This window comes from Aethina tumida, chromosome 4, assembly GCF_024364675.1.
Source record: "Aethina tumida isolate Nest 87 chromosome 4, icAetTumi1.1, whole genome shotgun sequence".
NCBI lineage: Eukaryota > Metazoa > Arthropoda > Insecta > Coleoptera > Nitidulidae > Aethina > Aethina tumida.
Window position 1 is genome coordinate 15,790,494 of NC_065438.1, and position 24,911 is coordinate 15,815,404.

The 24,911-nt window shown below is 27.4% G+C and overlaps 1 protein-coding gene and 1 long non-coding RNA gene across 5 annotated transcripts in view; one reads left to right on the forward strand and one right to left on the reverse strand.

Moving 5' to 3' along the window:
* LOC109604404 (tensin-1) overlaps window positions 1-24,911 on the reverse strand; it is a 293,281-nt gene that overhangs the window by 141,235 nt on the left and 127,135 nt on the right. The window lies entirely within an intron of this gene.
* Window positions 1-24,911, forward strand: part of LOC126265238 (uncharacterized) — a 57,065-nt gene that overhangs the window by 6,511 nt on the left and 25,643 nt on the right. The window contains exon 2 of the long non-coding RNA XR_007547780.1: window positions 18,922-19,027. This is a non-coding gene — a long non-coding RNA (uncharacterized LOC126265238). The remainder of the gene's footprint in view (window positions 1-18,921; window positions 19,028-24,911) is intronic.

The window sequence follows — 24,911 nt, forward strand, 5'->3', positions numbered from 1 at the left end:
GAATTTTAGTAACTTTTTACATTTTTATTTAATTTTTGGATTTTGATAACTTTTTATGTTCTTAGTGATTTTTAGAATTGTGGCAACTTTCTACGATTTTAATAATTTTCTGTTTTTAGTCAGCTTTTACGTTTTTAGTAACTTTTTATGATTTTACTGATTTTTTGGGGTTTTAGAAGATGTTTGAGATTTTAGTAATTATTTACATTTTTAGTGATTTTTTACATTTTCAGTACCTTTTTAGGGAATTTTTTACGGTTTTAGTAACATTTTAATATTTTAGTAACTTTTTACGTTTTTTTAGTGTTTTTTTGGATTTCTAATAATATTGTACTTTTTCAGTAATTTTTTGTGATTTTAGTAAATTTTTGAAATTTTAGTAATTTTTTACATTTTTAGTAATTTTTTACAATTTTAGTATTTTTTTTGGGACTTTGGTGACTTTTTACATTTTTAGTGATTTTTTAAGATTTTAGTAACTTGTTACATTTTTAGGGATTTTTTACGGTTTTAGTAACATTTTACGTTTTTAGAGATTTTTTACGGTTTTAGTAACATTTTAATATTTTAGTAACTTTTTACGTTTTTTTAGTGTTTTTTTTGGATTTCTAATAATATTGTACTTTTTCAGTAATTTTTTGTGAATTTAGTAAATTTTTGAAATTCTAGTAATTTTTTACATTTTTAGTAATTTTTTACAATTTTAGTATTTTTTTTGGGACTTTGGTGACTTTACATTTTTAGTGATTTTTTAAGATTTTAGTAACTTGTTACGTTTTTAGGGATTTTTTACGGTTTTAGTAACATTTTACTATTTTAGGAATTTTTTACGGTTTTAGTAACATTTTAATGTTTTAGTAACTTTTTATGTTTTTTAGTGATTTTTTGGATTTCTAATAATATTGTACTTTTCCAGTAATTTTTTGTGATTTTTGTAAATGTTTGAGATTTTAATAATTTTTTACGTTTTTAGTTATTTTTTACAATGTTAGTATCTTTTTGGGACTTTGGTGTCTTTTTTTTACATTTTTAGTGACTTTTTAAGATTTTAATAACTTGTTACGTTTTTAGGGATTTTTTACGGTTTTAGTAACATTTTACTATTTTAGGAATTTTTTACGGTTTTAGTAACATTTTAATGTTTTAGTAACTTTTTATGTTTTTTAGTGATTTTTTGGATTTCTAATAATATTGTACTTTTCCAGTAATTTTTTGTGATTTTTGTAAATGTTTGAGATTTTAATAATTTTTTACGTTTTTAGTTATTTTTTACAATGTTAGTATCTTTTGGGGACTTTGGTGTCTTTTTTTTACATTTTTAGTGACTTTTTAAGATTTTAATAACTTGTTACATTTTTAGGGATTTTTTACGGTTTTAGTAACATTTTACTTTTTTAGGGATTTTTTACGGTTTTCAGTAATATTTTAGTAACTTTTTACGTTTTTTAGTGATTTTTTGGATTTCTAATAATATTGTACTTTTTCAGTAATTTTTTGTGATTTTAGTAATTTTTTACATTTTTAGTAATTTTTTACAATTTTAGTATCTTTTTGGGAATTTGGTGACTTTTTACATTTTTAGTGATTTATTAAGATTTTAATAACTTTTTACGATTTTAGGGTTTCTTTACGTTTTTAGTAACTTTTTACGTTTTTAGTAATTTTTTACATTTTTAACAACTTTTTGTGACAAAAGGGAGAACTAAAGTGTAAATGAACATCATAAATATATTGTAATAAAATTTTGTCCATTGAGACGTAATGGAAGATTCTGGTAACCATACATAACTATTTGAAATACATATACAAAGAAATGTGTAAATTTGTACAAGATTGTAAACAGTTGGAGTTCACCTCTATTAATCATTATTAATTAATCAAAGAAAAAAAAACACAGTGAAGGTAATTATCATAATTTTTCAATTAAACATGACTCCTTTCAATCAGAAATCTAAAATGATTGAAAGTTGATAAATGAAACCAACCGCATTAAAAAACTCACCGATTCACGAGACTCAATAAATCTAAGCCGACATCCATAAAAAGCTGAATCCCTAATTACCATACTAGTTAACAAACAAATTAAATTTAATTATAACCTTTTAACAAGCCCGCAAACCGATTGATCCACGATAATCCACGTTCGGAAGACGCACGAACAACTTTTTGCCACCAACGGAACAATCAATCTCAACGTTCCATATTGGTGTATTAAAAACCGATTTTTTTTATATGGAAAACAACGAGGCAACTGCAATCGTTAAGTTAATGACCGCCGGAACCAATCAAACGACGTTCGGAAGCAGGTACAACAGCCACGTGTGCATCATTAAACGCTTTGGTGGATGGTGTTCTGCAAATTCGAAGGAGCTCAGAATCGGAGCTTTGGCACAACGAAAAGCGGATAAATCCACGGCTGATGGGGTGACTAATGTCTCCTTTCAATCAATCAATTTACACGGCCAGTTTGTTTTGAATTTTTGACGCACCATAGAGTAATGTGCGATGCATCACTGACGTGACACATCGGTACGTCTCATCTACCTTTCAGTCATACAATGAATCGAACGTGATTGATCCCCTTTCGTCGAAACACCGTCCTATTAACACCGCAGAAGGCGCAACGAGCTGCATCTGTTTCGGACTTTTGAAAGCTCGTGGCACGGAATCCCAGCTGCCTTCGCCTCAGTTGCACGCAACAGTCATCTGGTTTACGACCTTACCTAATGGACATTGTGTTTGCGGTGCATATGGTCAGTGTTCTCTGTGTGCGTTGTCAAAATTGAGCTGTTTGGGACGTGCTTTGTGCAATTTGTCCCCAACGAAATTGTCCTCTCCTCTATTGATCCACTACACGTCATCTTAATAAATTGGATGAACGCTAATTGGGAAAGTTTCAAGGAGGAAAACCAGTTAAAATTACATGATTTATTACTCTTTAATAAGCTAAACGTGTGAATACGCCTTATTAACATACCCAAAACACGAACCCACCAATTATGATGGCGTTTTGTCCCGACAAAATCCAATTTGGTTAAATTTATTTTTAACGTCCAGTTTTTATTACTAATGGCGTTTTAATACGTCGTCCAAGCCATTAATTAGAATATTACGTAAGTTTCCGTGTATGAAAGAGGCCGTGGGGCCTTTGAAGAGCGCACAACAAAAGGTTAAGTTTCCTTACAAAAGATATTTTTGTCGGCTTGTTGAATGAAACAAGCGTTTTTATGGGTGTCTTTCTAGGGCTTTGCCAGCAGTGAATGGACGCTGAAAAGGCAAGTTAATGACTGTAAATAAAAATTTATGCGCCGCTCCGAAACGCTTAATATTCTCCAAGATGGCGGTCGAGGATGAAATTTTACTTTTGTGTAATTTAGACGCCCAAAACTGACTCGAAATTAATGTAATTCGTATGACATTTCACGTTGGAATTATTAGATTGTCAGGAGAGTTATTGGGTTTTTCAACCATAAATATAAAATGTTCAAATCTCAGCTTAATTAATCGAAATAAGAACCATTTGAGTCAATACATTTTTCTCAAGGAAAAACAAGCTTATTTATATCCGGTGGAATATAACTCCGGAGATCCGGAAGTGGCCAAGTCGTTGAAGGCGTTTTGTACATCATTTTAATTTTTTTAGCATTCTTCGTGTAGGGAGTCGTCCAAATGTTTAAAAAATTGATAATTAGTTGGCGAAAGGTTTGATGAGTATGGCAGATGAGGCATACCCTCGTACTCCAGTTCGTTCAACTTCTGCAGTGTCTGTTGTGCTACTTTGGGCCACCATTGTCATGAAGAAGAATTTGCCCCTTTCTATTGATCAATGCCGGGTACATTCGCAGCAATTTCTGCTGCATTTACTCGATTTATTGACAGTACTTCACCGTCGTAATTGTTTCACCAGGATTCAGGAAGCTGTAATGGATTACACCGGCAGCAGACCACCAAACAGTAACCATTAACTTCTTTTTGTGCAATTTCATTTTTGGAAAGTGTTTGGGAGCCTGGTTGCAGTCCAACCATTGTGCTGCACAACGCCAATTGTCCTATAGTACCCACTTTTCATCACCAGTCACAATCCAGTCGAGAAACAGCTCATTCACGGCGCGTAAAAGAAGACTAGACGACTCTTTATAACGACGGTTTTTGTAATTTTCGTTCAATTCATGTTGTTCCTATTTGTCACGCTTTTTGGTCTTTACAATTTGTTTTAGGTGGTTGGAAATGATAGTATATGTTACGTCTAACTTAGCAGCAAACTCTCGAACAGTGGAGCACGAATTGGTTTCAACTAAGGCCCTCAATTGGTCGTTGTCAACATCAGATGGCCGACCGCTGTGCTCATCATATTTAAGCCTCTCGTCCCAGTCCCGGAATTTTTGAACAACCATAGTACTGTATGTTTGTTAGTAGTTCCTGGGCCAAATTCATCGTTGATGTTGCCAGAAAATTAGGCCTTTCCTGAAGTAGAACAAAAAATTGTACGATCCTGCTTCTCATCCATACTTTATTTAAAGCTCTGAATAAATGGCCAAATGATTTGCCTCTTTCTATTGACCAATGCTGGGCACATTCGCAGCAATTTCTGTTGCATTTACTCGATTTGTTGGCAGTACCTCTCCGTCGTATTTGTTTCACCAGGATTCAGGAAGCTGTAATGGATTACACCGGCAGCAGACCACCAAACAGTAACCATTAACTTCTTTTTGTGCAATTTCATTTTTGAAAAGTGTTTGGGAGCCTGGTTGCAGTCCAACCATTGTGCTGCACATTGCCGATTGTCCTATAGTATTCACTTTTCATCACCAGTCACAATCCAGTCGAGAAACAGCTCGTTCACGGTGCATAAAAGAAGACTGGACGACTCTTTATAACGTCGGTTTTTGTGATTTTCATTCAATTCATGTTGTTCCTATTTGTCAAGCCTTTTGGTCTTTACAATTTGTTTTAGGTGGTTGGAAATGATAGTATACGTTACGTCTAACTTAGCAGCAAACTCTCGAACAGTGGAGCACGAATTGGTTTCAACTAAAGCCCTCAATTGATCGTTGTCAACATCAGATGGCCGACCGCTGTGCTCATTATATTTAAGCCTCTCGTCCCAGTCTCGGAATTTTTGGAACAACCATAGTGCTTTACATTTGTTAGTAGTTCCTGAGCCAAAGTCATCGTTGATGTTGCCAGCAAATTAGCTTGCTTGAAGTGGAACAAAAAGTTGTACGATCCTGTTTCTCATCCATACTTTATTTAAAGCTCTGAATAAATGGCCAAATAATTTGCTCCATTCTATTGACCAATGCCGGGCACATTTGCAGCGATTTCTGCTGCATTTACACGATTTGTTGACAGTACTTCACCGTCGTAATTGTTTCATCAGGATTCAGGAAGCTGTAATGGATTACACCGGCAGCAGACCATCAAACAGTAACCGTTAACTTCTTTTTGTGCAATTTCATTTTTGGAAAGTGTTTGGGAGCCTGGTTGCAGTCCAACCATTGTGCTGCACAACGCCAATTGTCCTATAGTATCCACTTTTCATCACCAGTCATAATCCAGTGGAAAAACAGCTCGTTCACGGTGCGTAAAAGAAGACTAAACGACTCTTTATAACGACGGTTTTTGTGATTTTCGTTCAATTCATGTTGTTCCTATTTGTCAAGTCTTTTGGTCTTTACAATTTGTTTTAGGTGGTTGGAAATGATATAGTATACATTACGTCTAACTTAGCAGCAAACTCTCGAACAGTGGAGCACGAATTGGTTTCAACTAAAGCCCTCAATTGATCGTTGTCAACATCAGATGGCCGACCGCTGTGCTCATCATATTTAAGCCTCTCGTCCCAGTCTCGGAATTTTTGGAACAACCATAGTGCTGTACATTTGTTAGTAGTTTCTGGGCCAAAGTCATCGTTGATGTTGCCAGCAAATTATGCCTTGCTTGAAGTGGAACAAAAAGTTGTACGATTCTGTTTCTCATCCATACTTTACTCAAAGCCCTGAATAAATGTCCAAATAATTTAAAAAAAAAAAATGGGGTTAGTTACACGATTAGATAGAACTAAACACGTTCCTCAACACATCAAAAATTTGTCCAAATGATTAATAAAATGATAATTAGTTGGCGAAAGGTTTGGTGAGTATGGAAGATGAGACATACCCTCATACTCCAGTTCGTTCAACTTTTGCTGTGTCTGTTGTGCGACTTTAGGCCAGAGTTGTCATGAAAAAGAATTTGCCCCTTTCTATTGACCAATGCCGGGCACATTTGCAGCGATTTCTGCTGCATTTACTCGATTTGTTGACAGTACTTCACCGTCGTAATTGTTTCATCAGGATTCAGGAAGCTGTAATGGATTACACCGGCAGCAGACCATCAAACAGTAACCGTCAACTTCTTTTTGTGCAATTTCATTTTTGGAAAGTGTTTGGGAGCCTGGTTGCAGTCCAACCATTGTGCTCCACAACGCCCATTGTCCTATAATATCCACTTTTCAACACCAGTCATAATCCAGTCAAGAAACAGCTCGTTTATGGTGCGTAAAAGAAGACCAGACGACTCTTTATAACGACGTTTTTTGTGATTTTCGTTCAATTCATGTTGTTCCTATTTGTCAAGCCTTTTGGTCTTCACAATTTGTTTTAGGTGGTTGGAAATGATAGTATACTTTACGTCTAACTTAGCAGCAAACTCTCGAACAGTGGAGCACGAATTGGTTTCAACTAAGGCCCTCAATTGGTCGTTGTCAACATGAGATGAACGACAGCTGTGCTCATCATATTTAAGCTTCTCGTCCCAGTCCTGAAATTTTTTGAACAACCATAGTGCTGTACGTTTGTTAATAGTTCCTGGGCCAAAGTCATCGTTGATGTTGCCAGCAAATTAGGCCTTGCTTGAAGTGGAACAAAAAGTTGTACGATCCTGCTTCTCATCCATACTTTACTCAAAGCCCTGAATAAATGGCCAAATAATTTCAAATAAAAATGGGGTTAATTACACGATTAGATAGAACTAAACACGTTCCTTAACACATTAAAAATTTGATGGAACAAAAAAAGTAATAACTTCCTTGACAATCTAGTAGTACAACATCAAAAACGGTTGAGGAAACAAGACGTGTTTTTCTCAGTATTTAGGCATTTTAACAGTGAGTGATTCGTGCCGAATATTACAACATTCCTGATTTATTCACAGCGTCGAATAAATCAGACGTATCATCATAATGCATGTACGTTTATTAGTGGTTTCTGGGCTAAAGTCATCGTTGTTGTTGTGAGCAGATTCTGTCACTTTCTGGCCTTATTTGAAGTAGAACAAAAAGTTGTACGAATTTGCTTCTTATCCATACTTTATTCAAAGCTCAAATAATTTCATATAAAAATGAGCTACACATTAAAAATTTGACCGAATATCCGTTAATAAGAAACTAAACAACAAAAAACGCAATAACTGTCTTGACAATCTAATAATTTACGACCTTCGGGGCATCCCTTGCTTAATCAATTCTCCGCACGTGTCGTACGTCGTATCAACCCTCCACACGAGGACACTCAACATGCACACGTACATTTCTGTTCAAGAGTGTCAATTAATAGAAAAATAAACATTTATTTTGACCCAGTACTATTTGTTAAAAGAGGGAGGACACACTTCATATTCAACAAAGATAAATTGTCTGTACAAATTTCTGTTGGTTTGGGCCGATCAAATGTCATGGGAAAATGTCTCTGTTATTGAAAACGATTTACGACCAAAACTCCCGACAAACTACAAACTCAAACAAATCAATACAACTTTCAACACTCCAGTCAAAAGAATAAAACCTTATCTTTGCGATGGATATTTATTTTAAGGCGGCCTTAAACGGTCTTTGTTCTCTCGCAGTTACATACTCAACGCGAAATTCTTTCAGCCATAATCGTAATTTTCTCGTTCCGGTTCAACAACGTTAAATTTTGCAGCCAATTTTACAACAATTTGAACTATTTAAATGTACATACAAAGTTACAAATCAATTTTTTAATTACGGTCGGTGCTAAACTAAATAAAACATTGTTTGCTCCTTTGTTTGGAACCTAATGAGTTTGCAGTTTGCCTTTATTCATTCGCTTGTTCGTTAAGAAGTAAAATTAAGAACTATAAAACCGAATAATGGCCGTGCACTTTCAAAACTATCAGATTAAAATATTTTAACAGCCATACCGTTTTATTAAACTGTTAAGATGTAGACAAGTTTATCGTCGACTGTAACCCCTTATTTTTGTCGGGGGAAAAATCATGATAAATGCACATAAATAAATTTTAATTGCATTCCACGGTCGCGTTGCGTGTTCCAAACAAACGGCAAAAATTATCCCCACTGACAGGCATAAATCTGGCTGAAGTTAATGCCATTTAGCATTATTAAGATGTTGATTGCATGTTTTGGTTTCCGACCGCGGTTTACTGCAACCCAAATTGGTACCAACGTTTTTATGACGCCCGGATGAGTGAGTAAATATAGAATTTATGAGTACTCACTCATATGCGTTTTTTTTAATATTACATTTTAGGTTTGTTTTGATTTTTCGGTGATATATGACGGTCTATTTCTGGAATTAATGGTGTAAAGGGGGCACGATGAGAATTTTGTGTGTTTAGGTAAATCTCCGTGAAAAGGCCGGCTTATTACGTCGAGAGCACCGTGAAGTTGGAAGCTGTAAAATAAAATTTTCTGGACCGTTGACCCGAAAGTTTGCCGGTTATTTCTGCGAATTGAACACGGGACGAATAAAAAACATACTCGACATTTTGTTACGAACCAATTTGCATATTGAAAAGAATATACGTATGTATTTGCAATCTTGAGTTGATGATCTTTTAGAAATTCAAAAGTTGCAATGGAGTCGTGGAAACCAATATGAACAGTATTAAAGTTACCGTGAAAAGTGGAGTGAAAAGTTTTAAAATATGTTAATTTTTTGATTTGTATGTTTTATTTTCTTCGAGGTGAACCATAAAATATATTGTAGGAATAAACTGTTTAAATATTGAAAGTAACAATATAAATTATTTATTTTGAAAGAATATTTTAATTTAATAAATTTGTGACGTAAAGAACTAAGTAAGTTTTAAGATGATTTTACTTTATTAATAATGTAGAAAAGTAATTACATAAATTTGTATCAATTATCAAATTAACAAAATACGAAGAATTCAGTCAAAAAACTAATTCATGCTATTAAATATATTTTTTTTCAAAATGTAAAAATAATACTTTAATAAAATACTTGAACGAAACACAATGAAAATTTCAGTCATTTGTTGAAGCTGTAGTTAAGTTTAGAGCTCTTATTTTCTCTAAAAACAGATTATTCTCTAAACCTAAACTAACTAATCTAAAAATTATAATTATTTTCTACTCAAAATAGTAAAATAATTCACAAAATATACTTTTCTAGATTAAATATTAAAATTTATAATACTGAATATTGAATAAATAACTTAACTTTTTAGGTATAAAAGAAAAGATAGTTAGATTCAAAAAATTTCTTTAAAAAGTGTTATAAAAATAATACTTTAAAAAAATTGGTTTTTAAAATTGATTGTAACAAATAGAAAATTTCAGTAATTAGTTGAAGTTAGAGTTAAGATTAAAGCTCTTATTTGCCATAAAAAAGATTACTCTCTAAATAGCCAAATTCTATTTAAAAATGAATTATAGAGAAAAAAATTTAATTATTTTCTACTCAAAATAATAAAATAACACACGAAATATTCTTGAATATTGAATATTAAAGCTTTTACCGTTGAATAAATAACTTAACTTTTTAGTTATAAAAGAAAAGATAATTAGATTCAAAAAATTTCTTCAAAATGTGTTATAAAAATAATATTTTAATAAAATTGGTTTTTAAAATTGATTGTAACAAATAGAAAATTTCAGTAATTTGTTGAAGTTAGAGTTAAGATTAAAGCTCTTATTTGCTCTAAAAAAAGATTATTCTCTAAACTTGCCAAATTTTATCTAAAAATGAACAATAGAGAAAATATTTTAATTATTTTCTACTCAAAATAATAAACTAACCCACGAAATATTTTTGAATATTGAATATTAAGCTTTTACTATTGAATAAATTAATTGACATTTTAGGTATAAAAGAAAAGATAATTAGATTCAAAAAATTTCTTCAAAATGTGTTATAAAAATAATATTTTAATAAAATTGGTTTTTAAAATTGATTGTAACAAATAGAAAATTTCAGTAATTTGTTGAAGTTAGAGTTAAGATTAAAGCTCTTATTTGCTCTAAAAAAAGATTATTCTCTAAACTTGCCAAATTTTATCTAAAAATGAACAGTAGAGAAAATATTTTAATTATTTTCTACTCAAAATAATAAACTAACCCACGAAATATTTTTGAATATTGAATATTAAGCTTTTACTATTGAATAAATTAATTGACATTTTAGGTATAAAAGAAAAGATAATTAGATTCAAAAAATTTCTTCAAAATGTGTTATAAAAATAATATTTTAATAAAATTGGTTTTTAAAATTGATTGTAACAAATAGAAAATTTCAGTAATTTGTTGAAGTTAGAGTTAAGATTAAAGCTCTTATTTGCTCTAAAAAAAGATTATTCTCTAAACTTGCCAAATTTTATCTAAAAATGAACAATAGAGAAAATATTTTAATTATTTTCTACTCAAAATAATAAACTAACCCACGAAATATTTTTGAATATTGAATATTAAGCTTTTACTATTGAATAAATTAATTGACATTTTAGGTATAAAAGAAAAGATAATTAGATTCAAAAAATTTCTTCAAAATGTGTTATAAAAATAATATTTTAATAAAATTGGTTTTTAAAATTGATTGTAACAAATAGAAAATTTCAGTAATTTGTTGAAGTTAGAGTTAAGATTAAAGCTCTTATTTGCTCTAAAAAAAGATTATTCTCTAAACTTGCCAAATTTTATCTAAAAATGAACAGTAGAGAAAATATTTTAATTATTTTCTACTCAAAATAATAAACTAACCCACGAAATATTTTTGAATATTGAATATTAAGCTTTTACTATTGAATAAATTAATTGACATTTTAGGTATAAAAGAAAAGATAATTAGATTCAAAAAATTTCTTCAAAATGTGTTATAAAAATAATATTTTAATAAAATTGGTTTTTAAAATTGATTGTAACAAATAGAAAATTTCAGTAATTTGTTGAAGTTAGAGTTAAGATTAAAGCTCTTTTTGCTCTAAAAAAAGATTATTCTCTAAACTTGCCAAATTTTATCTAAAAATGAACAATAGAGAAAATATTTTAATTATTTTCTACTCAAAATAATAAACTAACCCACGAAATATTTTTGAATATTGAATATTAAGCTTTTACTATTGAATAAATTAATTGACTTTTTAGGTATAAAAGAAAAGATAATTAGATTCAAAACATTTCTTCAAAATATGTTATAAAAGTAATACTTTAATAAAATTGATTTTAACAAATAGAAAATTTCAGTAATTTGTTGAAGCTGTAGTTATGGTTAAAGCTCTTGTTTGCTCTAAAAAAGAATATTCTCTAAACCACTTAAATTCTGTCTAAAAATAAATGATATTGGAAAAAATTTAAATATTTTCTACTTAAAATAGTAAATTAACTCACAAAAGATTCTATTCTAGATTGAATATTTAACTTAACTCTATCACTTTAACTTAAACTATTAAATAAATAACTTTTTAACCTCATATTTGATCTAAAAAGATTATTTTCTAATTCGGTTAAGTCCTGTTCAAAAAATTAGTGATAGAGGTAAATTTAAGTAAAAAAGATTCTATTAACCATTTAAAAAAATTAGTGATACGGAAAGGAATTTAATATTTGCTCCTATAAATAAACCATAAAAAAGTAATTTATAAAATATCCTATTAGAGACCGCATAATAAATCAAGATAACTCAAAATTTACATACGTACGTTCGCTTTGTAGTAACTACAACTGTTAAGTTTGATTCTTGCTTGAACAATTCGTAGTGACTCCGCTGGTTGCAAATGGTTAAGTGGCTCCTGATTTACATCGATACGGAAAAGCAAAACCATCGACGATAATAAATTAAATATGTCAATACTGAAGAATTCCACGGTAGAGAAAACAAGCAAACCAAGTCTGCAACCGGGCAGAAATTTTTACCGGCCAGTGCGGTAAACAGGCATGCTAAATCACTTGCGGTTACACGGTTGGTATTTTGTAAATGATATCGTATTAATAACCGTTGTAGAACGTCCAGTTTTAAATTCAAGGAGTCCGGGGATAAATGTGTAATTTCATACTCGATGTCGGATACTTCTTTCCCGGTGATTTATTTGCTTTGGTACCGCGGAAGAGCAAATGAAATTATGTGTGACGACGGACCCGACTCCGCAAGATGCCGCATTAAATCATCCGATGCATTTACTTGGGTTCAGGGTTCGGGGAATGAGGCGGGATTTTTTTAATATAAATCAGGAGCAGGACTCACTTGTCCTTGTTGACTTATCCGCCGTCAGAATCGTCCTTGCCGATAACTCAGGTTTATTTATAGAAGCCAGTTTATTCACCACCAAATCAGGTCCTCAACTTTGAAAAAAAAGTACGCTACTCCACAAAATTAACGTACCACACCAGTAATAACTGATTATTATTAATATTTTCAGACAGCAGGAAAAATAAATGTATACACTATTTGTATATTTATATAAAAATTTGGTTTTTATTTATAATTATTATAAAAAATCTTAATAAGACGGGATATTTTTAATTTAAATCAGGACCAGGACTCACTTGTTCTGGTTGACTTATCCGTCGTCAGAATTGTCCTTGCCGATTACTCAGTTTTATTTATAGAAGCTACTTTATTCACCACCAAATCAGGCCCTCAACTTTGAAAAAAAATGTACGCTGCTCCAAAAAATTGACGTACCACACCAATAATAACTGATTATTATTAATATTTTCAGAAAACAAAAAAATAAGTGTATACACTATTTGTATATTTATTTAAAAATTTGATTTTTATTTATAATTGTTATAAAAAATCTTAATAAGTCGGGATATTTTTAATTTAAATCGGGACCAGGACTCACTTGTCCTGGTTGACTTATCCGTCGTCAGAATTGTTCTTGCCGATAACTCAGGTTTATTTATAGAAGCCACTTCATTCACAACCAAATCAGGTCCTCAACTTTGAAACAAAATGTACGCTGCCCCAAAAAATTGACGTACCACACCAATAATAACTGATTATTATTTATATTTTCAGAAAACAAAAAAATAAGTGTATACACTATTTGTATATTTATTTAAAAATTTGATTTTTATTTATAATTGTTATAAAAAAATCTTAATGAGGCGGGATATTTTTAATGTAAATCAGGACCAGGACTCACTTGTCCTGGTTGACTTTCCCACCGTCAGAATTGTTCTGGCTGATAACTCAGGTTTATTTATAGAAGCCACTTTATTCACCACCAAATCAGGTCCTCAACGTTGAAAAAAAAATGTACGCTGCTCCAAAAAATTGACGTACCACAGCAATAATAACTAATTATTATTAATATTTTCAAAAAACAAGAAAAATAAGTGTATACACTCTTTGTATATTTATTTAAAAATTTGGTTTTTATTTATAATTGTTATAAAAAATCTTAATAAGACGGGATACTATTAATTTAAATCAGGACCAGGACTCAACTGTCCTGGTTGACTTTTCCGCCGTCAGAATTGTCTGTGCCGATAACTCAGGTTTATTTATAGAAGCCACTTTATTCACCACCAAATCAGGCCCTCAACTTTGAAAAAAAAAAATGTACGCTGCACCAAAAAATTGACGTACACACCAATAATAACTGAATATTATTGATATTTTCAGAAAACAAGAAAAATAAGTGTATACACTCTTTGTATATTTATTTAAAAATTTGGTTTTTATTTATAATTGTTATAAAAAATCTTAATAAGACGGGATATTTTTAATTGAAATCAGGACCAGGACTCACTTGTCCTGGTTGACTTTTCCACCGTCAGAATTGTTCTTGCTGATAACTCTTAAATTTTTTTTTCTGAAAAAATTAACAAATTTTGATATTATATAAAAAATAAAAATATGAACTTAATATACGGTATTTCCACTTCTGCTACAAATGACACACGAATTTCATTGTGTCCCAAATTCTCTTTTTTCAAGTAGAAGAAGTTCTATATCCTCTAAATTATTGGTACGGTTAGGATGGTCCCTGAAACTTCTCCCAAGACGTTCTATCGCCGCGGCGATGGTGCGTTAATTCATTGGAGCAGCGTATTTGCATGTGAATTTCAAGTACGTAACTTTTTTAATATCAAATGCAAATTTTATTTACTCCTCTCGGCGAATTATGCAAATTTCCAACCCCACTTCCGGGGTACAACGTGCCAAGTTCCCCAAATAAAAATTACCGCACGTTTATAAACACAATTAATAAAAACGTTCGTGTACACAACAAGGAAAACTTAATTTCGGCGAGTTAATTAAAATGTTCACTCCCGAGGAATGTTCACAGGTACATATTCGAATGATAAATTCGTTGGATATGAAGGAAAAGTGGAATTCCCGCGACTGCAACATTCCTTACAAGCTCGCAGGAATGTTTGCTACACATAATTATAAGATTGTAAAACTAAATTGTCCCATAAACGAATTTCTTCGACTGACAAACGATATTTTGTTTCACAAACATTCCACTCGAATACTTCTCGTGTTTGAGAACGTGAAAGGGTACAGTTGACGTGTACACTAATATTTCAAATGTGTCCACAACAAATACATAAAACATCATTTAAATGCGTGCCAGTTTCCGGCGTGCTGGCCGGTAAAAACTTGGAAGGGGTTAAGTCTGATTAAATATTAGCTTTGGAGAAATTATATTGTGTGTTTGGGGCTTTGGTTTGGAGCCTGTCTTAAGCGATTATCTGGTGCGAATAACGCCCGTACCGAATTTAATAAACCGGGGGCACTAATTTATCGAATTAGTTTTGGAAATAATTGGCACTTGACCCGCCCGTCTATGAGTAAGCTAGACGGTACAATTAAGTAGTTAACTGTAGCTCAACAAGTCATTAAACAACCCTTTCGGTGAACTTAATCCAAGTGGTGCTTGCGTGAAGGAGGAACAATGGCCTTAAGACCGTAATTTATCCATTATTTTGACAACGGTGCATTAAAATGTCGCGGCTGGATTCGGTGACGAAGAACAAACCAGATCTCGGCGTGTAACCGAGACCCCATAACGCGACGCCACAGTTTATGCCCCGTCAAGGGAAAAATGTATCTATTAAACCGAAATAAACTCTCGATATTTATTTCGATAAACCGGAAGAGCCATCTGATACACCTCTAATGCCAGCATTCCCACAAACACCCACACATCCAGATTGTTTGTAATTCAAAACTTTTGTTATGTCAACTACAACGAATCTGTTTGCGTGCTCCGTGAATGTTTTCTCTTGTTTGACCTTATGGAATCACTGATGATAATTTTGTTTGCTTAATTGGCAAACGTAGCTGAAATTAATCTTATTCTTAATTCGTAAAAAATGAAACGAAATAATAAAGAACTTTTAGCATTCTGTTTGCAAAACAGGAATTGTAAAAATAATGTTTTGACCTCGTTCCTGTTGTTACAAATAAATTACGAGTGTGATTTAATTAAAGCTGCTTCTGGTGCAAAAAGCAAAGAGAATATACTGTTTCAAAAATTAACGCACCATGAAAAATAAATTTAATTATGCCATCAAAGTAATATTCTCATTATAACGTTAGGTACCGGAAAAAGTAATTAACGTTTTTGAATCAACAACTTGTATTATCAAAACTTTTAGTTATACAGTTCTCTAATTCAATTAAATTAAATACTTCAAAAAAATATATAATTTTCTAGTTTAAATAATAAAACCACTTATAATATTTAATAAATAACTTAAATTTTAGGTATAAAATAAAAATAATTAAATTCAAAAAACCTACTTAAATAGTAAAATAATTTATAAAATATTTTTTAATAAACGGAAGGATAAAATAACATTTTTAGTTATAAAATAAGGTGTAGTTAAAATTAAAGTTGTTACTTGTTATAAAAAATATTATTCTTTATTCAATTCAATTAAATTTTGCTCAAAAATATTCTATCCAAATAGTAATTTATAAAATATTCATTTCTAAATTTAATAATAACTCAAATTTGTAGTTATAAAGTAAAAACTGATAGAAACTACAATTAAAGATACATTTCTTATTTGTGCTAAAAAATATTCTGTAATCCAGTAAAATGGAATACTTCAATTAGTAAAATAATTAAAAAAATATTATTTTCTAGTTTAAATAATAAAACTATTAATTATACTAAAAAAATTAAGTATATTGTAGAAGCTGTAATTGAGAATAAAGTTGTTATTTGTTATAAATATATAATTCTCTAATCTAATTATATTATCCTCAAAAAATGTTTAATACAGGAAAGGATTTATATATTTTTCTAATCAAATTGCAAAGTAATTTATAAAATAATCGTTTCCAAATTGAATAATAAAATAATTTCTTCTATTAAATAGACAACTTAAATTTTTAGTTATAAAATAATACAAAAAGAAAATTTAAGTAACTTATAGAAGCTATTGTTGAGAATAAAGTTATTCTTTAATGTAATTAAATTCTGCTCAAAAATGAGTGATAGGGAAAAAAATTGAAATATTTTTCTACTCCAAATAGTAAATTTATAAAATATTCTTTAATAACTAAACATCTTAGTTTACTTAATGCAAAACAAAAATTTAATTACAACTTACACTATTAAATAAGTAACAATTTTTTTGTTAAAAAATAATATAAAAAGAAAATTTAAGCAATTTGTATAAACTGTAATTAAGAATAAAACTATTACTCGTTATTATTATTTAATCTAATTAAATTCTGCCCAAAAAATGAGTAATAAAGCAAAGAATTTAAATATTTTTCTATTCTAAATAGTATAGTAAATTATAAAATATTCATTTCTAAATTGAATAATAAAATAACTTATCCTGTTAAAAAGATATTTCAAATTTTTAGTTATAAAATTATACAGAAAGAAAATTAAAATAAAATGTAGTTAAGAATAAAGTTGTTATTTGTTATAAAAAATATTATTCTTTAATCAAATTAAGTTCTGCTCAAAAAATTAGTGATGTTTCTACTCCAAAGAGTAATTATAAATTATTCTTTTATAAATTAAAATTTAAGTAATTTATAGAAGCTGTTGTTAAGAATACAGTTGTTATTTGTTATAAAAAATATTTTTCTTTACTCTATTTAAATTCTCAAAAAATGAGTGATAAAGAAAATAATTTAAATATTTTTCTACTATAAATAGTATAGTATTTTATAAAATATCCATTTCTAAATTGAATAAATAGATATTTTTAATTTTTATTGTAGTTATAAAATTATACAAAAATGAAATTAAAGTAATTTGTTGAAGCTGTAGTTAATAACAAAATTGAAAGAAAAGAAATTAAAGATTTGTCTATTCCTAATAGTATGTATTGTATAAATATAAAATATTTTTTTATAAACTAAAATTAAAGTAATTTGTATACGCTGTAGATAAGAATAAAGTTGTTATTTGCTATAAAAAATTAATTCAAATAAATTTTGCTAAAAAAATGAGTGATAGAGGAAAGAATTTAAATATTTTTCTTCTCCAGGCAGTGAATTAATTAATAAAGTAATTAATGAAACATTCTTTTCTTTACTGAATAATAAAACTATATAAACTATTAAAGAAATAAGTTTTAATTATAAAGTGAAAATGACGAATGAATTCAAACAATTTGTTCAAAATGTGTAATAAGAATAAATCTATAAAAAAAGTGTAATTTAATTTAATTAAAACTGTTTCTGGTGCAAAAAGCAAAGAGAAAATATTATTCCAAAAATTAGCACACCATATATTATTTGAAAACATTTTATGCTCTTTCTAACTCTGTCTATTCTTTCTTTTTCTTTTCAATTTGAAACAATATAAGAGGAACATCTTGTACGTAAATCTTTTGAAGAAGATGCTGTAATTGAAGATGCAGCACTACTTTGATTTCGGCGGTTTAATGAGAAAGAATATGAAAGAAATTAAGCAATATCTCATTCAAAATCCTCATATGACATGTTCATTAAGTATTAAGCATTAGAAATAGACTTAATGTAATGAATTTTAACAAAAAGTTGAACAAATAGATTCCACATGAATTAAATAAGGATAACAAAGTTAGGTCATTGACAATCACCAATTCTCTTCTGGTACACAACACACATGAGTCTTATATTGACGATATTGTTAAATGTGACGAAAAATGGGTTGATTACGATAAAAAGCGTAAACAATTCACAATATAATTATAAATCCATTAATTTACTAAGCGGATCATGAAAATCCAGAACCACAGAAATAATGAAAGGCATTTCCGACACGTAAAAAATATTAAGATCGACTAGAAAATGGAATAAAAACGGAATACCGCATCAAAACGAATATTTGCATTGCGTTTGTCGTTATTTAAATAACAATTAAAATAAATGTATTCAAATGAATTCAAAGTGAGTAGAAACGGAAAATGTAAAAACGCTTTTTTCAACACTTATTAAAATTGCTACAAAAACAGTACAATGTTCGCGTTGTTTTTGAAACACGACTCTGAGAAATTAACTGTTAATTAAAATTTTAACATTTACTTTATTTGTAAACACAATTATTAAGAGTACTTTAGACGTACGTTCATAAAATGTTACTAATTAACTGTAATTGGCGGTTGTTAAATTAAGATCGACAAGATTTGATTTTGTGTGTACAGGAAAAATTTATTTATTTATCTAAATTGTTTACTTAAATTTTCAGATTTTGGCGAGGGCAAAGTTGAGGCGATACAAGGCATCAAACATTCACCATTTAACATAAGATGACTAATTGATATTTAGCCGGAGTCCGTGTAATTCGAATCAAGGTATGTAAATTATGAAACAGCTCTTTGAAATGCCAGTTCTCGAGGAGTGTAACGACGTATTCAACAATGACACAATTCTAAAAATGATCTGATATATTCGCCCGTCTAATTTCATTACTAACAGGAAAGTTAAGGGATTGGTTGTTTATTTACTCGATAAATTTAAATCAAACGACACGGGAGTCATGTTCTTTACTCGTGTGTCGTTTGATCATATTTTATTGATATTTATTAACGTTTTGCCGTCGCCTGTATTAGCAGTTTTTCCATTATAATCTTGATTTACGTACGCCGCAATTAAAGTCCATCAACATATTTGTTTGGGATTTATGTGTGCTGGAACAGGAAAACATTACGATTTCTTTATCACGCTTTCTAGAAAGTGCCCTTTTACTGTAACACGACACGAAGATTTAACTTTGAAACAGAATACTAATATGTAAACCTAAATCAACCGTAACTTTCAGTGCTCCTGTAGCGAATCGAGTTAGACCCAAGTTTTACAAATTACCGTAATATAGTTACTAAGATGGAAATAATTTGAAACAAAAGAAAAAAACAAGGCCAGATTGCCGAACTTTTTCACATAATTGGATTCCGCTGAAAGGAAAACTGAGCTGAAAATGTGTATTTTTAAAATAATTACACACAATTTGACTTCCCAGAAAAATACTTCGTTAATAACTATTAAAAAATTCATTTGTCATTAGTATAAATATACCTAAATTTATGAAAAATGTAAAATAGAATAAAATTTCAAAAATTAAGGGAAAATAATAAATAAATTTTTCAATAAACGTCAATAAAATATTTTTATAATTTTTTTATATAAAAATTTCTATAATTTTTAAATATTTTAAAAAAATTCAAAACTTAAAATAATTAAAAAAAAAATGTATCATAATTTTATAAAAATTGTAACCAAATCATAAAATAAGTGAATTACAAAAGTATTCTAAATTTTACTTTGTCAATTAAGTAAAATTAACTTTGGTGAATTTTATAATAATTATAAAATTCAATCAATTCAAAAAAACATTTTAATAAATTATTGTTACCATTATCCCAATTTTATAAAAATGGTAATCTAATCAAAAAAAAAAAAAAATAATGAATTACAAAATTATTTTAAATTGTAAAATAGAGTAAAATTTCAAGAATTAAGGAAAAATAATAAACGGAAAATTTTTCAATAAATATTAATAAAATATTTTTATAATTTTTCTATATAAAAACTCATATAATTTTTAAACAATTTAAAAAATCAATAAATATATGTTATAGATAACATTTTGGAACTTGAAAAATTGAAAATTTATGAAAATTTTAAAATATTGTAAAATTTCAAGAATTAAGAGTAAATAATAAATAGAAAATCTTTTAATAAACATCAATAAAATATTTTTATAATTTTTTTATATAAAAATTTCTAAATTTTTTTAAACAATTTAAAAGATCTATAAATATAGAAATATTTCAAAACATAAAATAATTAAAAAAAAAAACATTTTAATAAATTATTGTTACCATTATCCCAATTTTATAAAAATGGTAATCAAATCATAAAAAAATAAATGAATTACAAAATTATTTTAAATTTTACTTTGTCAATTAAGTAAAATTAACTTTAATAATTATTATAAAATTCATCAAATTCAGTCAATTCAAATCAAATTCAATTAATAATTATTATAAAATTCATTTATTTAACACACCTAAATTTATGAAAATTGTAAAATAGAGAAAAATTTTAAGATTTAAGGAAAAATAATAAATAGAAAATTTTTTAATAAATATTAATAAAATATTTTTATAATTTTTCTGTATAAAAACTCCTAAAATTTTTAAACAATTTAAAAAATCAATAAATATTAAAACATTTTGAAACATAAAAAAATTGAAAATTTATGAAAATTTTAAAATAGTGTAAAATTTCATGAATTAAGAGTAAATAATAAATAGAAAATCTTTTAATGAACATCATAAAATATTTTTATATTTTTTTTATATAAAAATTTCTAAATTTTTTTAAACAGTTTAAAAGATCAATAAATATAAAAACATTTCAAAACATAAAATAATTAAAAAAAAAACATTTTAATAAATTATTGTTACCATTATCCCAATTTTATAAAAATGGTAAACTAATAAAAAAAAAAATAATGAATTACAAAATTATTTTAAATTGTAAATAGAATAAAATTTCAAGAATTTAAAGAAAAATAATAAATGTAAAATTTTTCAATAAATATTAATAAAATATTTTTATAAATTTTCTATATAAAAACTCGTATAATTTTTAAACAATTTAAAAAATCAATAAATATTAAAACATTTTGAAACTTAACAAAATTGAAAATTTATGAAAATTTTAAAATAGTGAATTAGTGAATTTCAAGAATTAAGAATAAATAATAAATAGAATCTCTTTTAATAAACATCAATAAAATATTTTGATAATTTTTTTTTATATAAAAATTTCTAAATTTTTTTAAAAAATTTAAAAGATCAATAAATATAAAAGCATTCATTGTCAATCATAAGAAATAAGTGAATTACAAAATTATCTTAAATTTTACTTTGTCAATTAAGTAAAATTTATTTTAATAATTATTATAAAATTTATCTATCACCTAAATTTATGAAAATTGTAAAATAGAGTAAAATTTCGAGAATTAAGGGAAAATAATAAATAGAAACTCCCTCAATAAACATCCATAAAATATTTTTATAATTTTTCTATATAAAAACTCCTAAATTTTTAAACAACTTGAAATAAAAAACAAGCTGAACTTTTTCACATAATTGGATTCGACTGAAAGAAAAACTGAGCTGAAAAATGTGTATTTTAAAAATAATTACCGACGATTTAGCTTCCTAAAAAAATAAATTGTTAATAATTATTATAAAATTCATTTATCATTAGTATAAACACATCTAAATTTATGAACAGTGTAAAATAGAGTAAAATAATAAATAGAAAATTTTTCCATAAACATTAATAAAATATTTTACCAATTTTTCTATATAAAATGTCCTATAATTTTTAAACAATATTTCAAAATTTCATATCATAAAATAAGTAAATTACAAAACAAATTCTAAATTTTATTTTGTCAATTAATTAAAATTAACTATAATAATTATTATAAAATTTATTGTAAATTAAACTAGAGTAAAATTTTTGAGAATTAAGGGAAAATAATAAATAGAAATAACAAATAAACATCAATAAAATATTTTTATAATTTTTCTATATAAAAATTCCAAAATTCTTAAACAATTTGATATAAAAAAACAAGTCCAAATTGTCGAACTTTTTCACATAATTGGATTCGGCTGAAAAAAAAACTGAGCTGAAAAATGTGTATTTTAAAAATAATTACCGACGATTTAACTTCCCAGAAAAATACTTCGTACGGATTCTTATGGGAATAACGTTTGAGTAAATTGTTAAAGCAGATAATAATCTGGGAACTGGAAATTTTGGTCACGAACCACCATAAGACACACCCATCGAGTTTAATAAGTAAAATTTGGTCTCAAAACAACGAACAATTTAAACCTCGTAAAACACCACGAGTGTATTAATTCGATCCGTGATAAACACGACCGAATGTCTTCATCGATAAACCGAGTGCATTGACTAATGGCGCTATAATTCCGATAAGTGAAATGTAACATGACCGAAACACATTCCGTTTTTATCGTCGGCATCCCGACCATCAAAATTCCGATTGATTAATACCTATTTACACGCATCTGATTGTGTGTGCAGGACACAAATCATTGCCGGAAGACCGCAGCATAAGAATGCGATTCGGTGAGTTTCCTGCCGTACGGTACCACTCGCCTTTCAAGTACCGAGAGAGTGGACGGACCACCGCGTGTTACAATTGAAACGGACGCTCGAGTGGCTCTTTCTTCCAGATGTTGTTTGGACAGCTCTTTTGTTGCTGGCGATGTGGACGTCCGATAATTACGTAGCCTGGGTTAACGAGAAAATTTGAATATTCAACGAAATATGTGATTTTTTAAAAAACTGATTTAATTAACGTGTTTTACATTTTACATTTTGTAAAAGATCAGTGTCACATAAAAAATATTATATCCTGTGGCCCTCGAGGGATACACTTGTAAATTATGCGGGCTGAAATTGAAAAACCTGAGTTCAGCAAAAATGTAATCAATCAAATTTGCTTAAGGGGTGACGTTTTTGTCAAAGGATCTGTTTTTTCTGTCGAAGCACTCTGTTAAATTAAATTTGTTGTAGGACGGATCGATTATTTAACGCATCAATAAATAAATTTTCTATACAAAAACTCTAAAATTTTTCAAACAATTTAAAAAATCGATAAATATAAAAATATTTCAAAACTTTCCATAAAATATTATATTCATTATTTCAACATTTCAATTATTATTTTAATAAATTATTATTACCATTATAATTACAAAATTATTCTAAATTTTACTTTGTCAATTAAATAAAATTAGTATTAAATGAAAATAATGAATAGAAAATTGTTCAATAAAAGTCAATAAAATACTTTTATAATTCTTCTATATACATTAATTTTATGAAAATTGTAATCAAATCGTAAAATAAATGAATTACAAAATTATTCTAATTTTACTTTGTCACTTAAGTAAAATTAACTTAAATTAATTAATTATTATAAAATTTATTTATCATTTGTATAAATACACCTAAAATTTCAAAAATATAGGAAAAATAGAAAATTTTTCAATAAACATTAATAAAATATTTTTATAATTTTTTATATAAAAACTATAATTTTTAAACAATTTAAAAAATCATTAAATATAAAAACATTTTTAAACCTAAATATATTGAAAATTTATGAAAATTTTAAAAATAAAATAATAAATAGAAAATATTTTAATAAACATCAATAAAATATTGATTTTTATATAAAAATTCCTATATTTTTTTAAACAATTTGAAAAATTAATAAATATAAAAACATTTCAAATTTTAAAATAATTGAAAAAAAAAAACATTTTAATAAATTATTGTTACCATTATCCCAATTTTATAAAAGTAAGTAAAATTTCAAAAATTAAGGGAAAATAATAAATAGAAAATCTTTCAATAAACATCAATAATATATTTTTATAAATATATAAAAAAATAAAATTTATAATTTTTTAAACAATTTAAAAAATCAATAAATATAAATTATTATCATCAGTAAATTTATAAAAATTGTAATGAAATTATAAAATAAGTGAATTACAAAATGTTTCAAAATTTTACAGTCAAATTAAGCAAAAGTAACTTTATTATATAATATGTATTATACTAATTATTTATTGGTATAAATACACCTAATTTTATGAAAATTGTAAAATATAGTAAAATTTCAAAAATTAAAGGAAAATAATAAATGGGAAGCTTTTCAAACAGTGAAAACGAAAAAATATGTTTTTTCATTAATTATTGTTAAAATTTAGAAAAAAAAACAAAAAAATTTTAAAAAATGAAATTGTGTCATAATTAAAAAAAAATTATAGAAATTTGATTTTTAAAAACAGGGTGATTATATTATTAATTATAATTGTATACTTAAATTGATTCGATTATTTATATTTACTTCGAAATTAATACAAAAATTTACATAATTAAAAATAAAAAATTATGTAAAAATTGAAACATTTTTTAAAATATTTTTATAATTTTTCTATATAAAAACTCATATTTTTTTAACAATTTAGAAAGTCAATAATTTATTTTATACAAATTTATAAAAATTGTAATAAAATCATAAAATAAGTGAATTACAAAATTTTTCAAAATTTTACATTGTCCAATTAAGTAAAATTAACTGTGATAATTATTATTAATTTTATTTATCATATC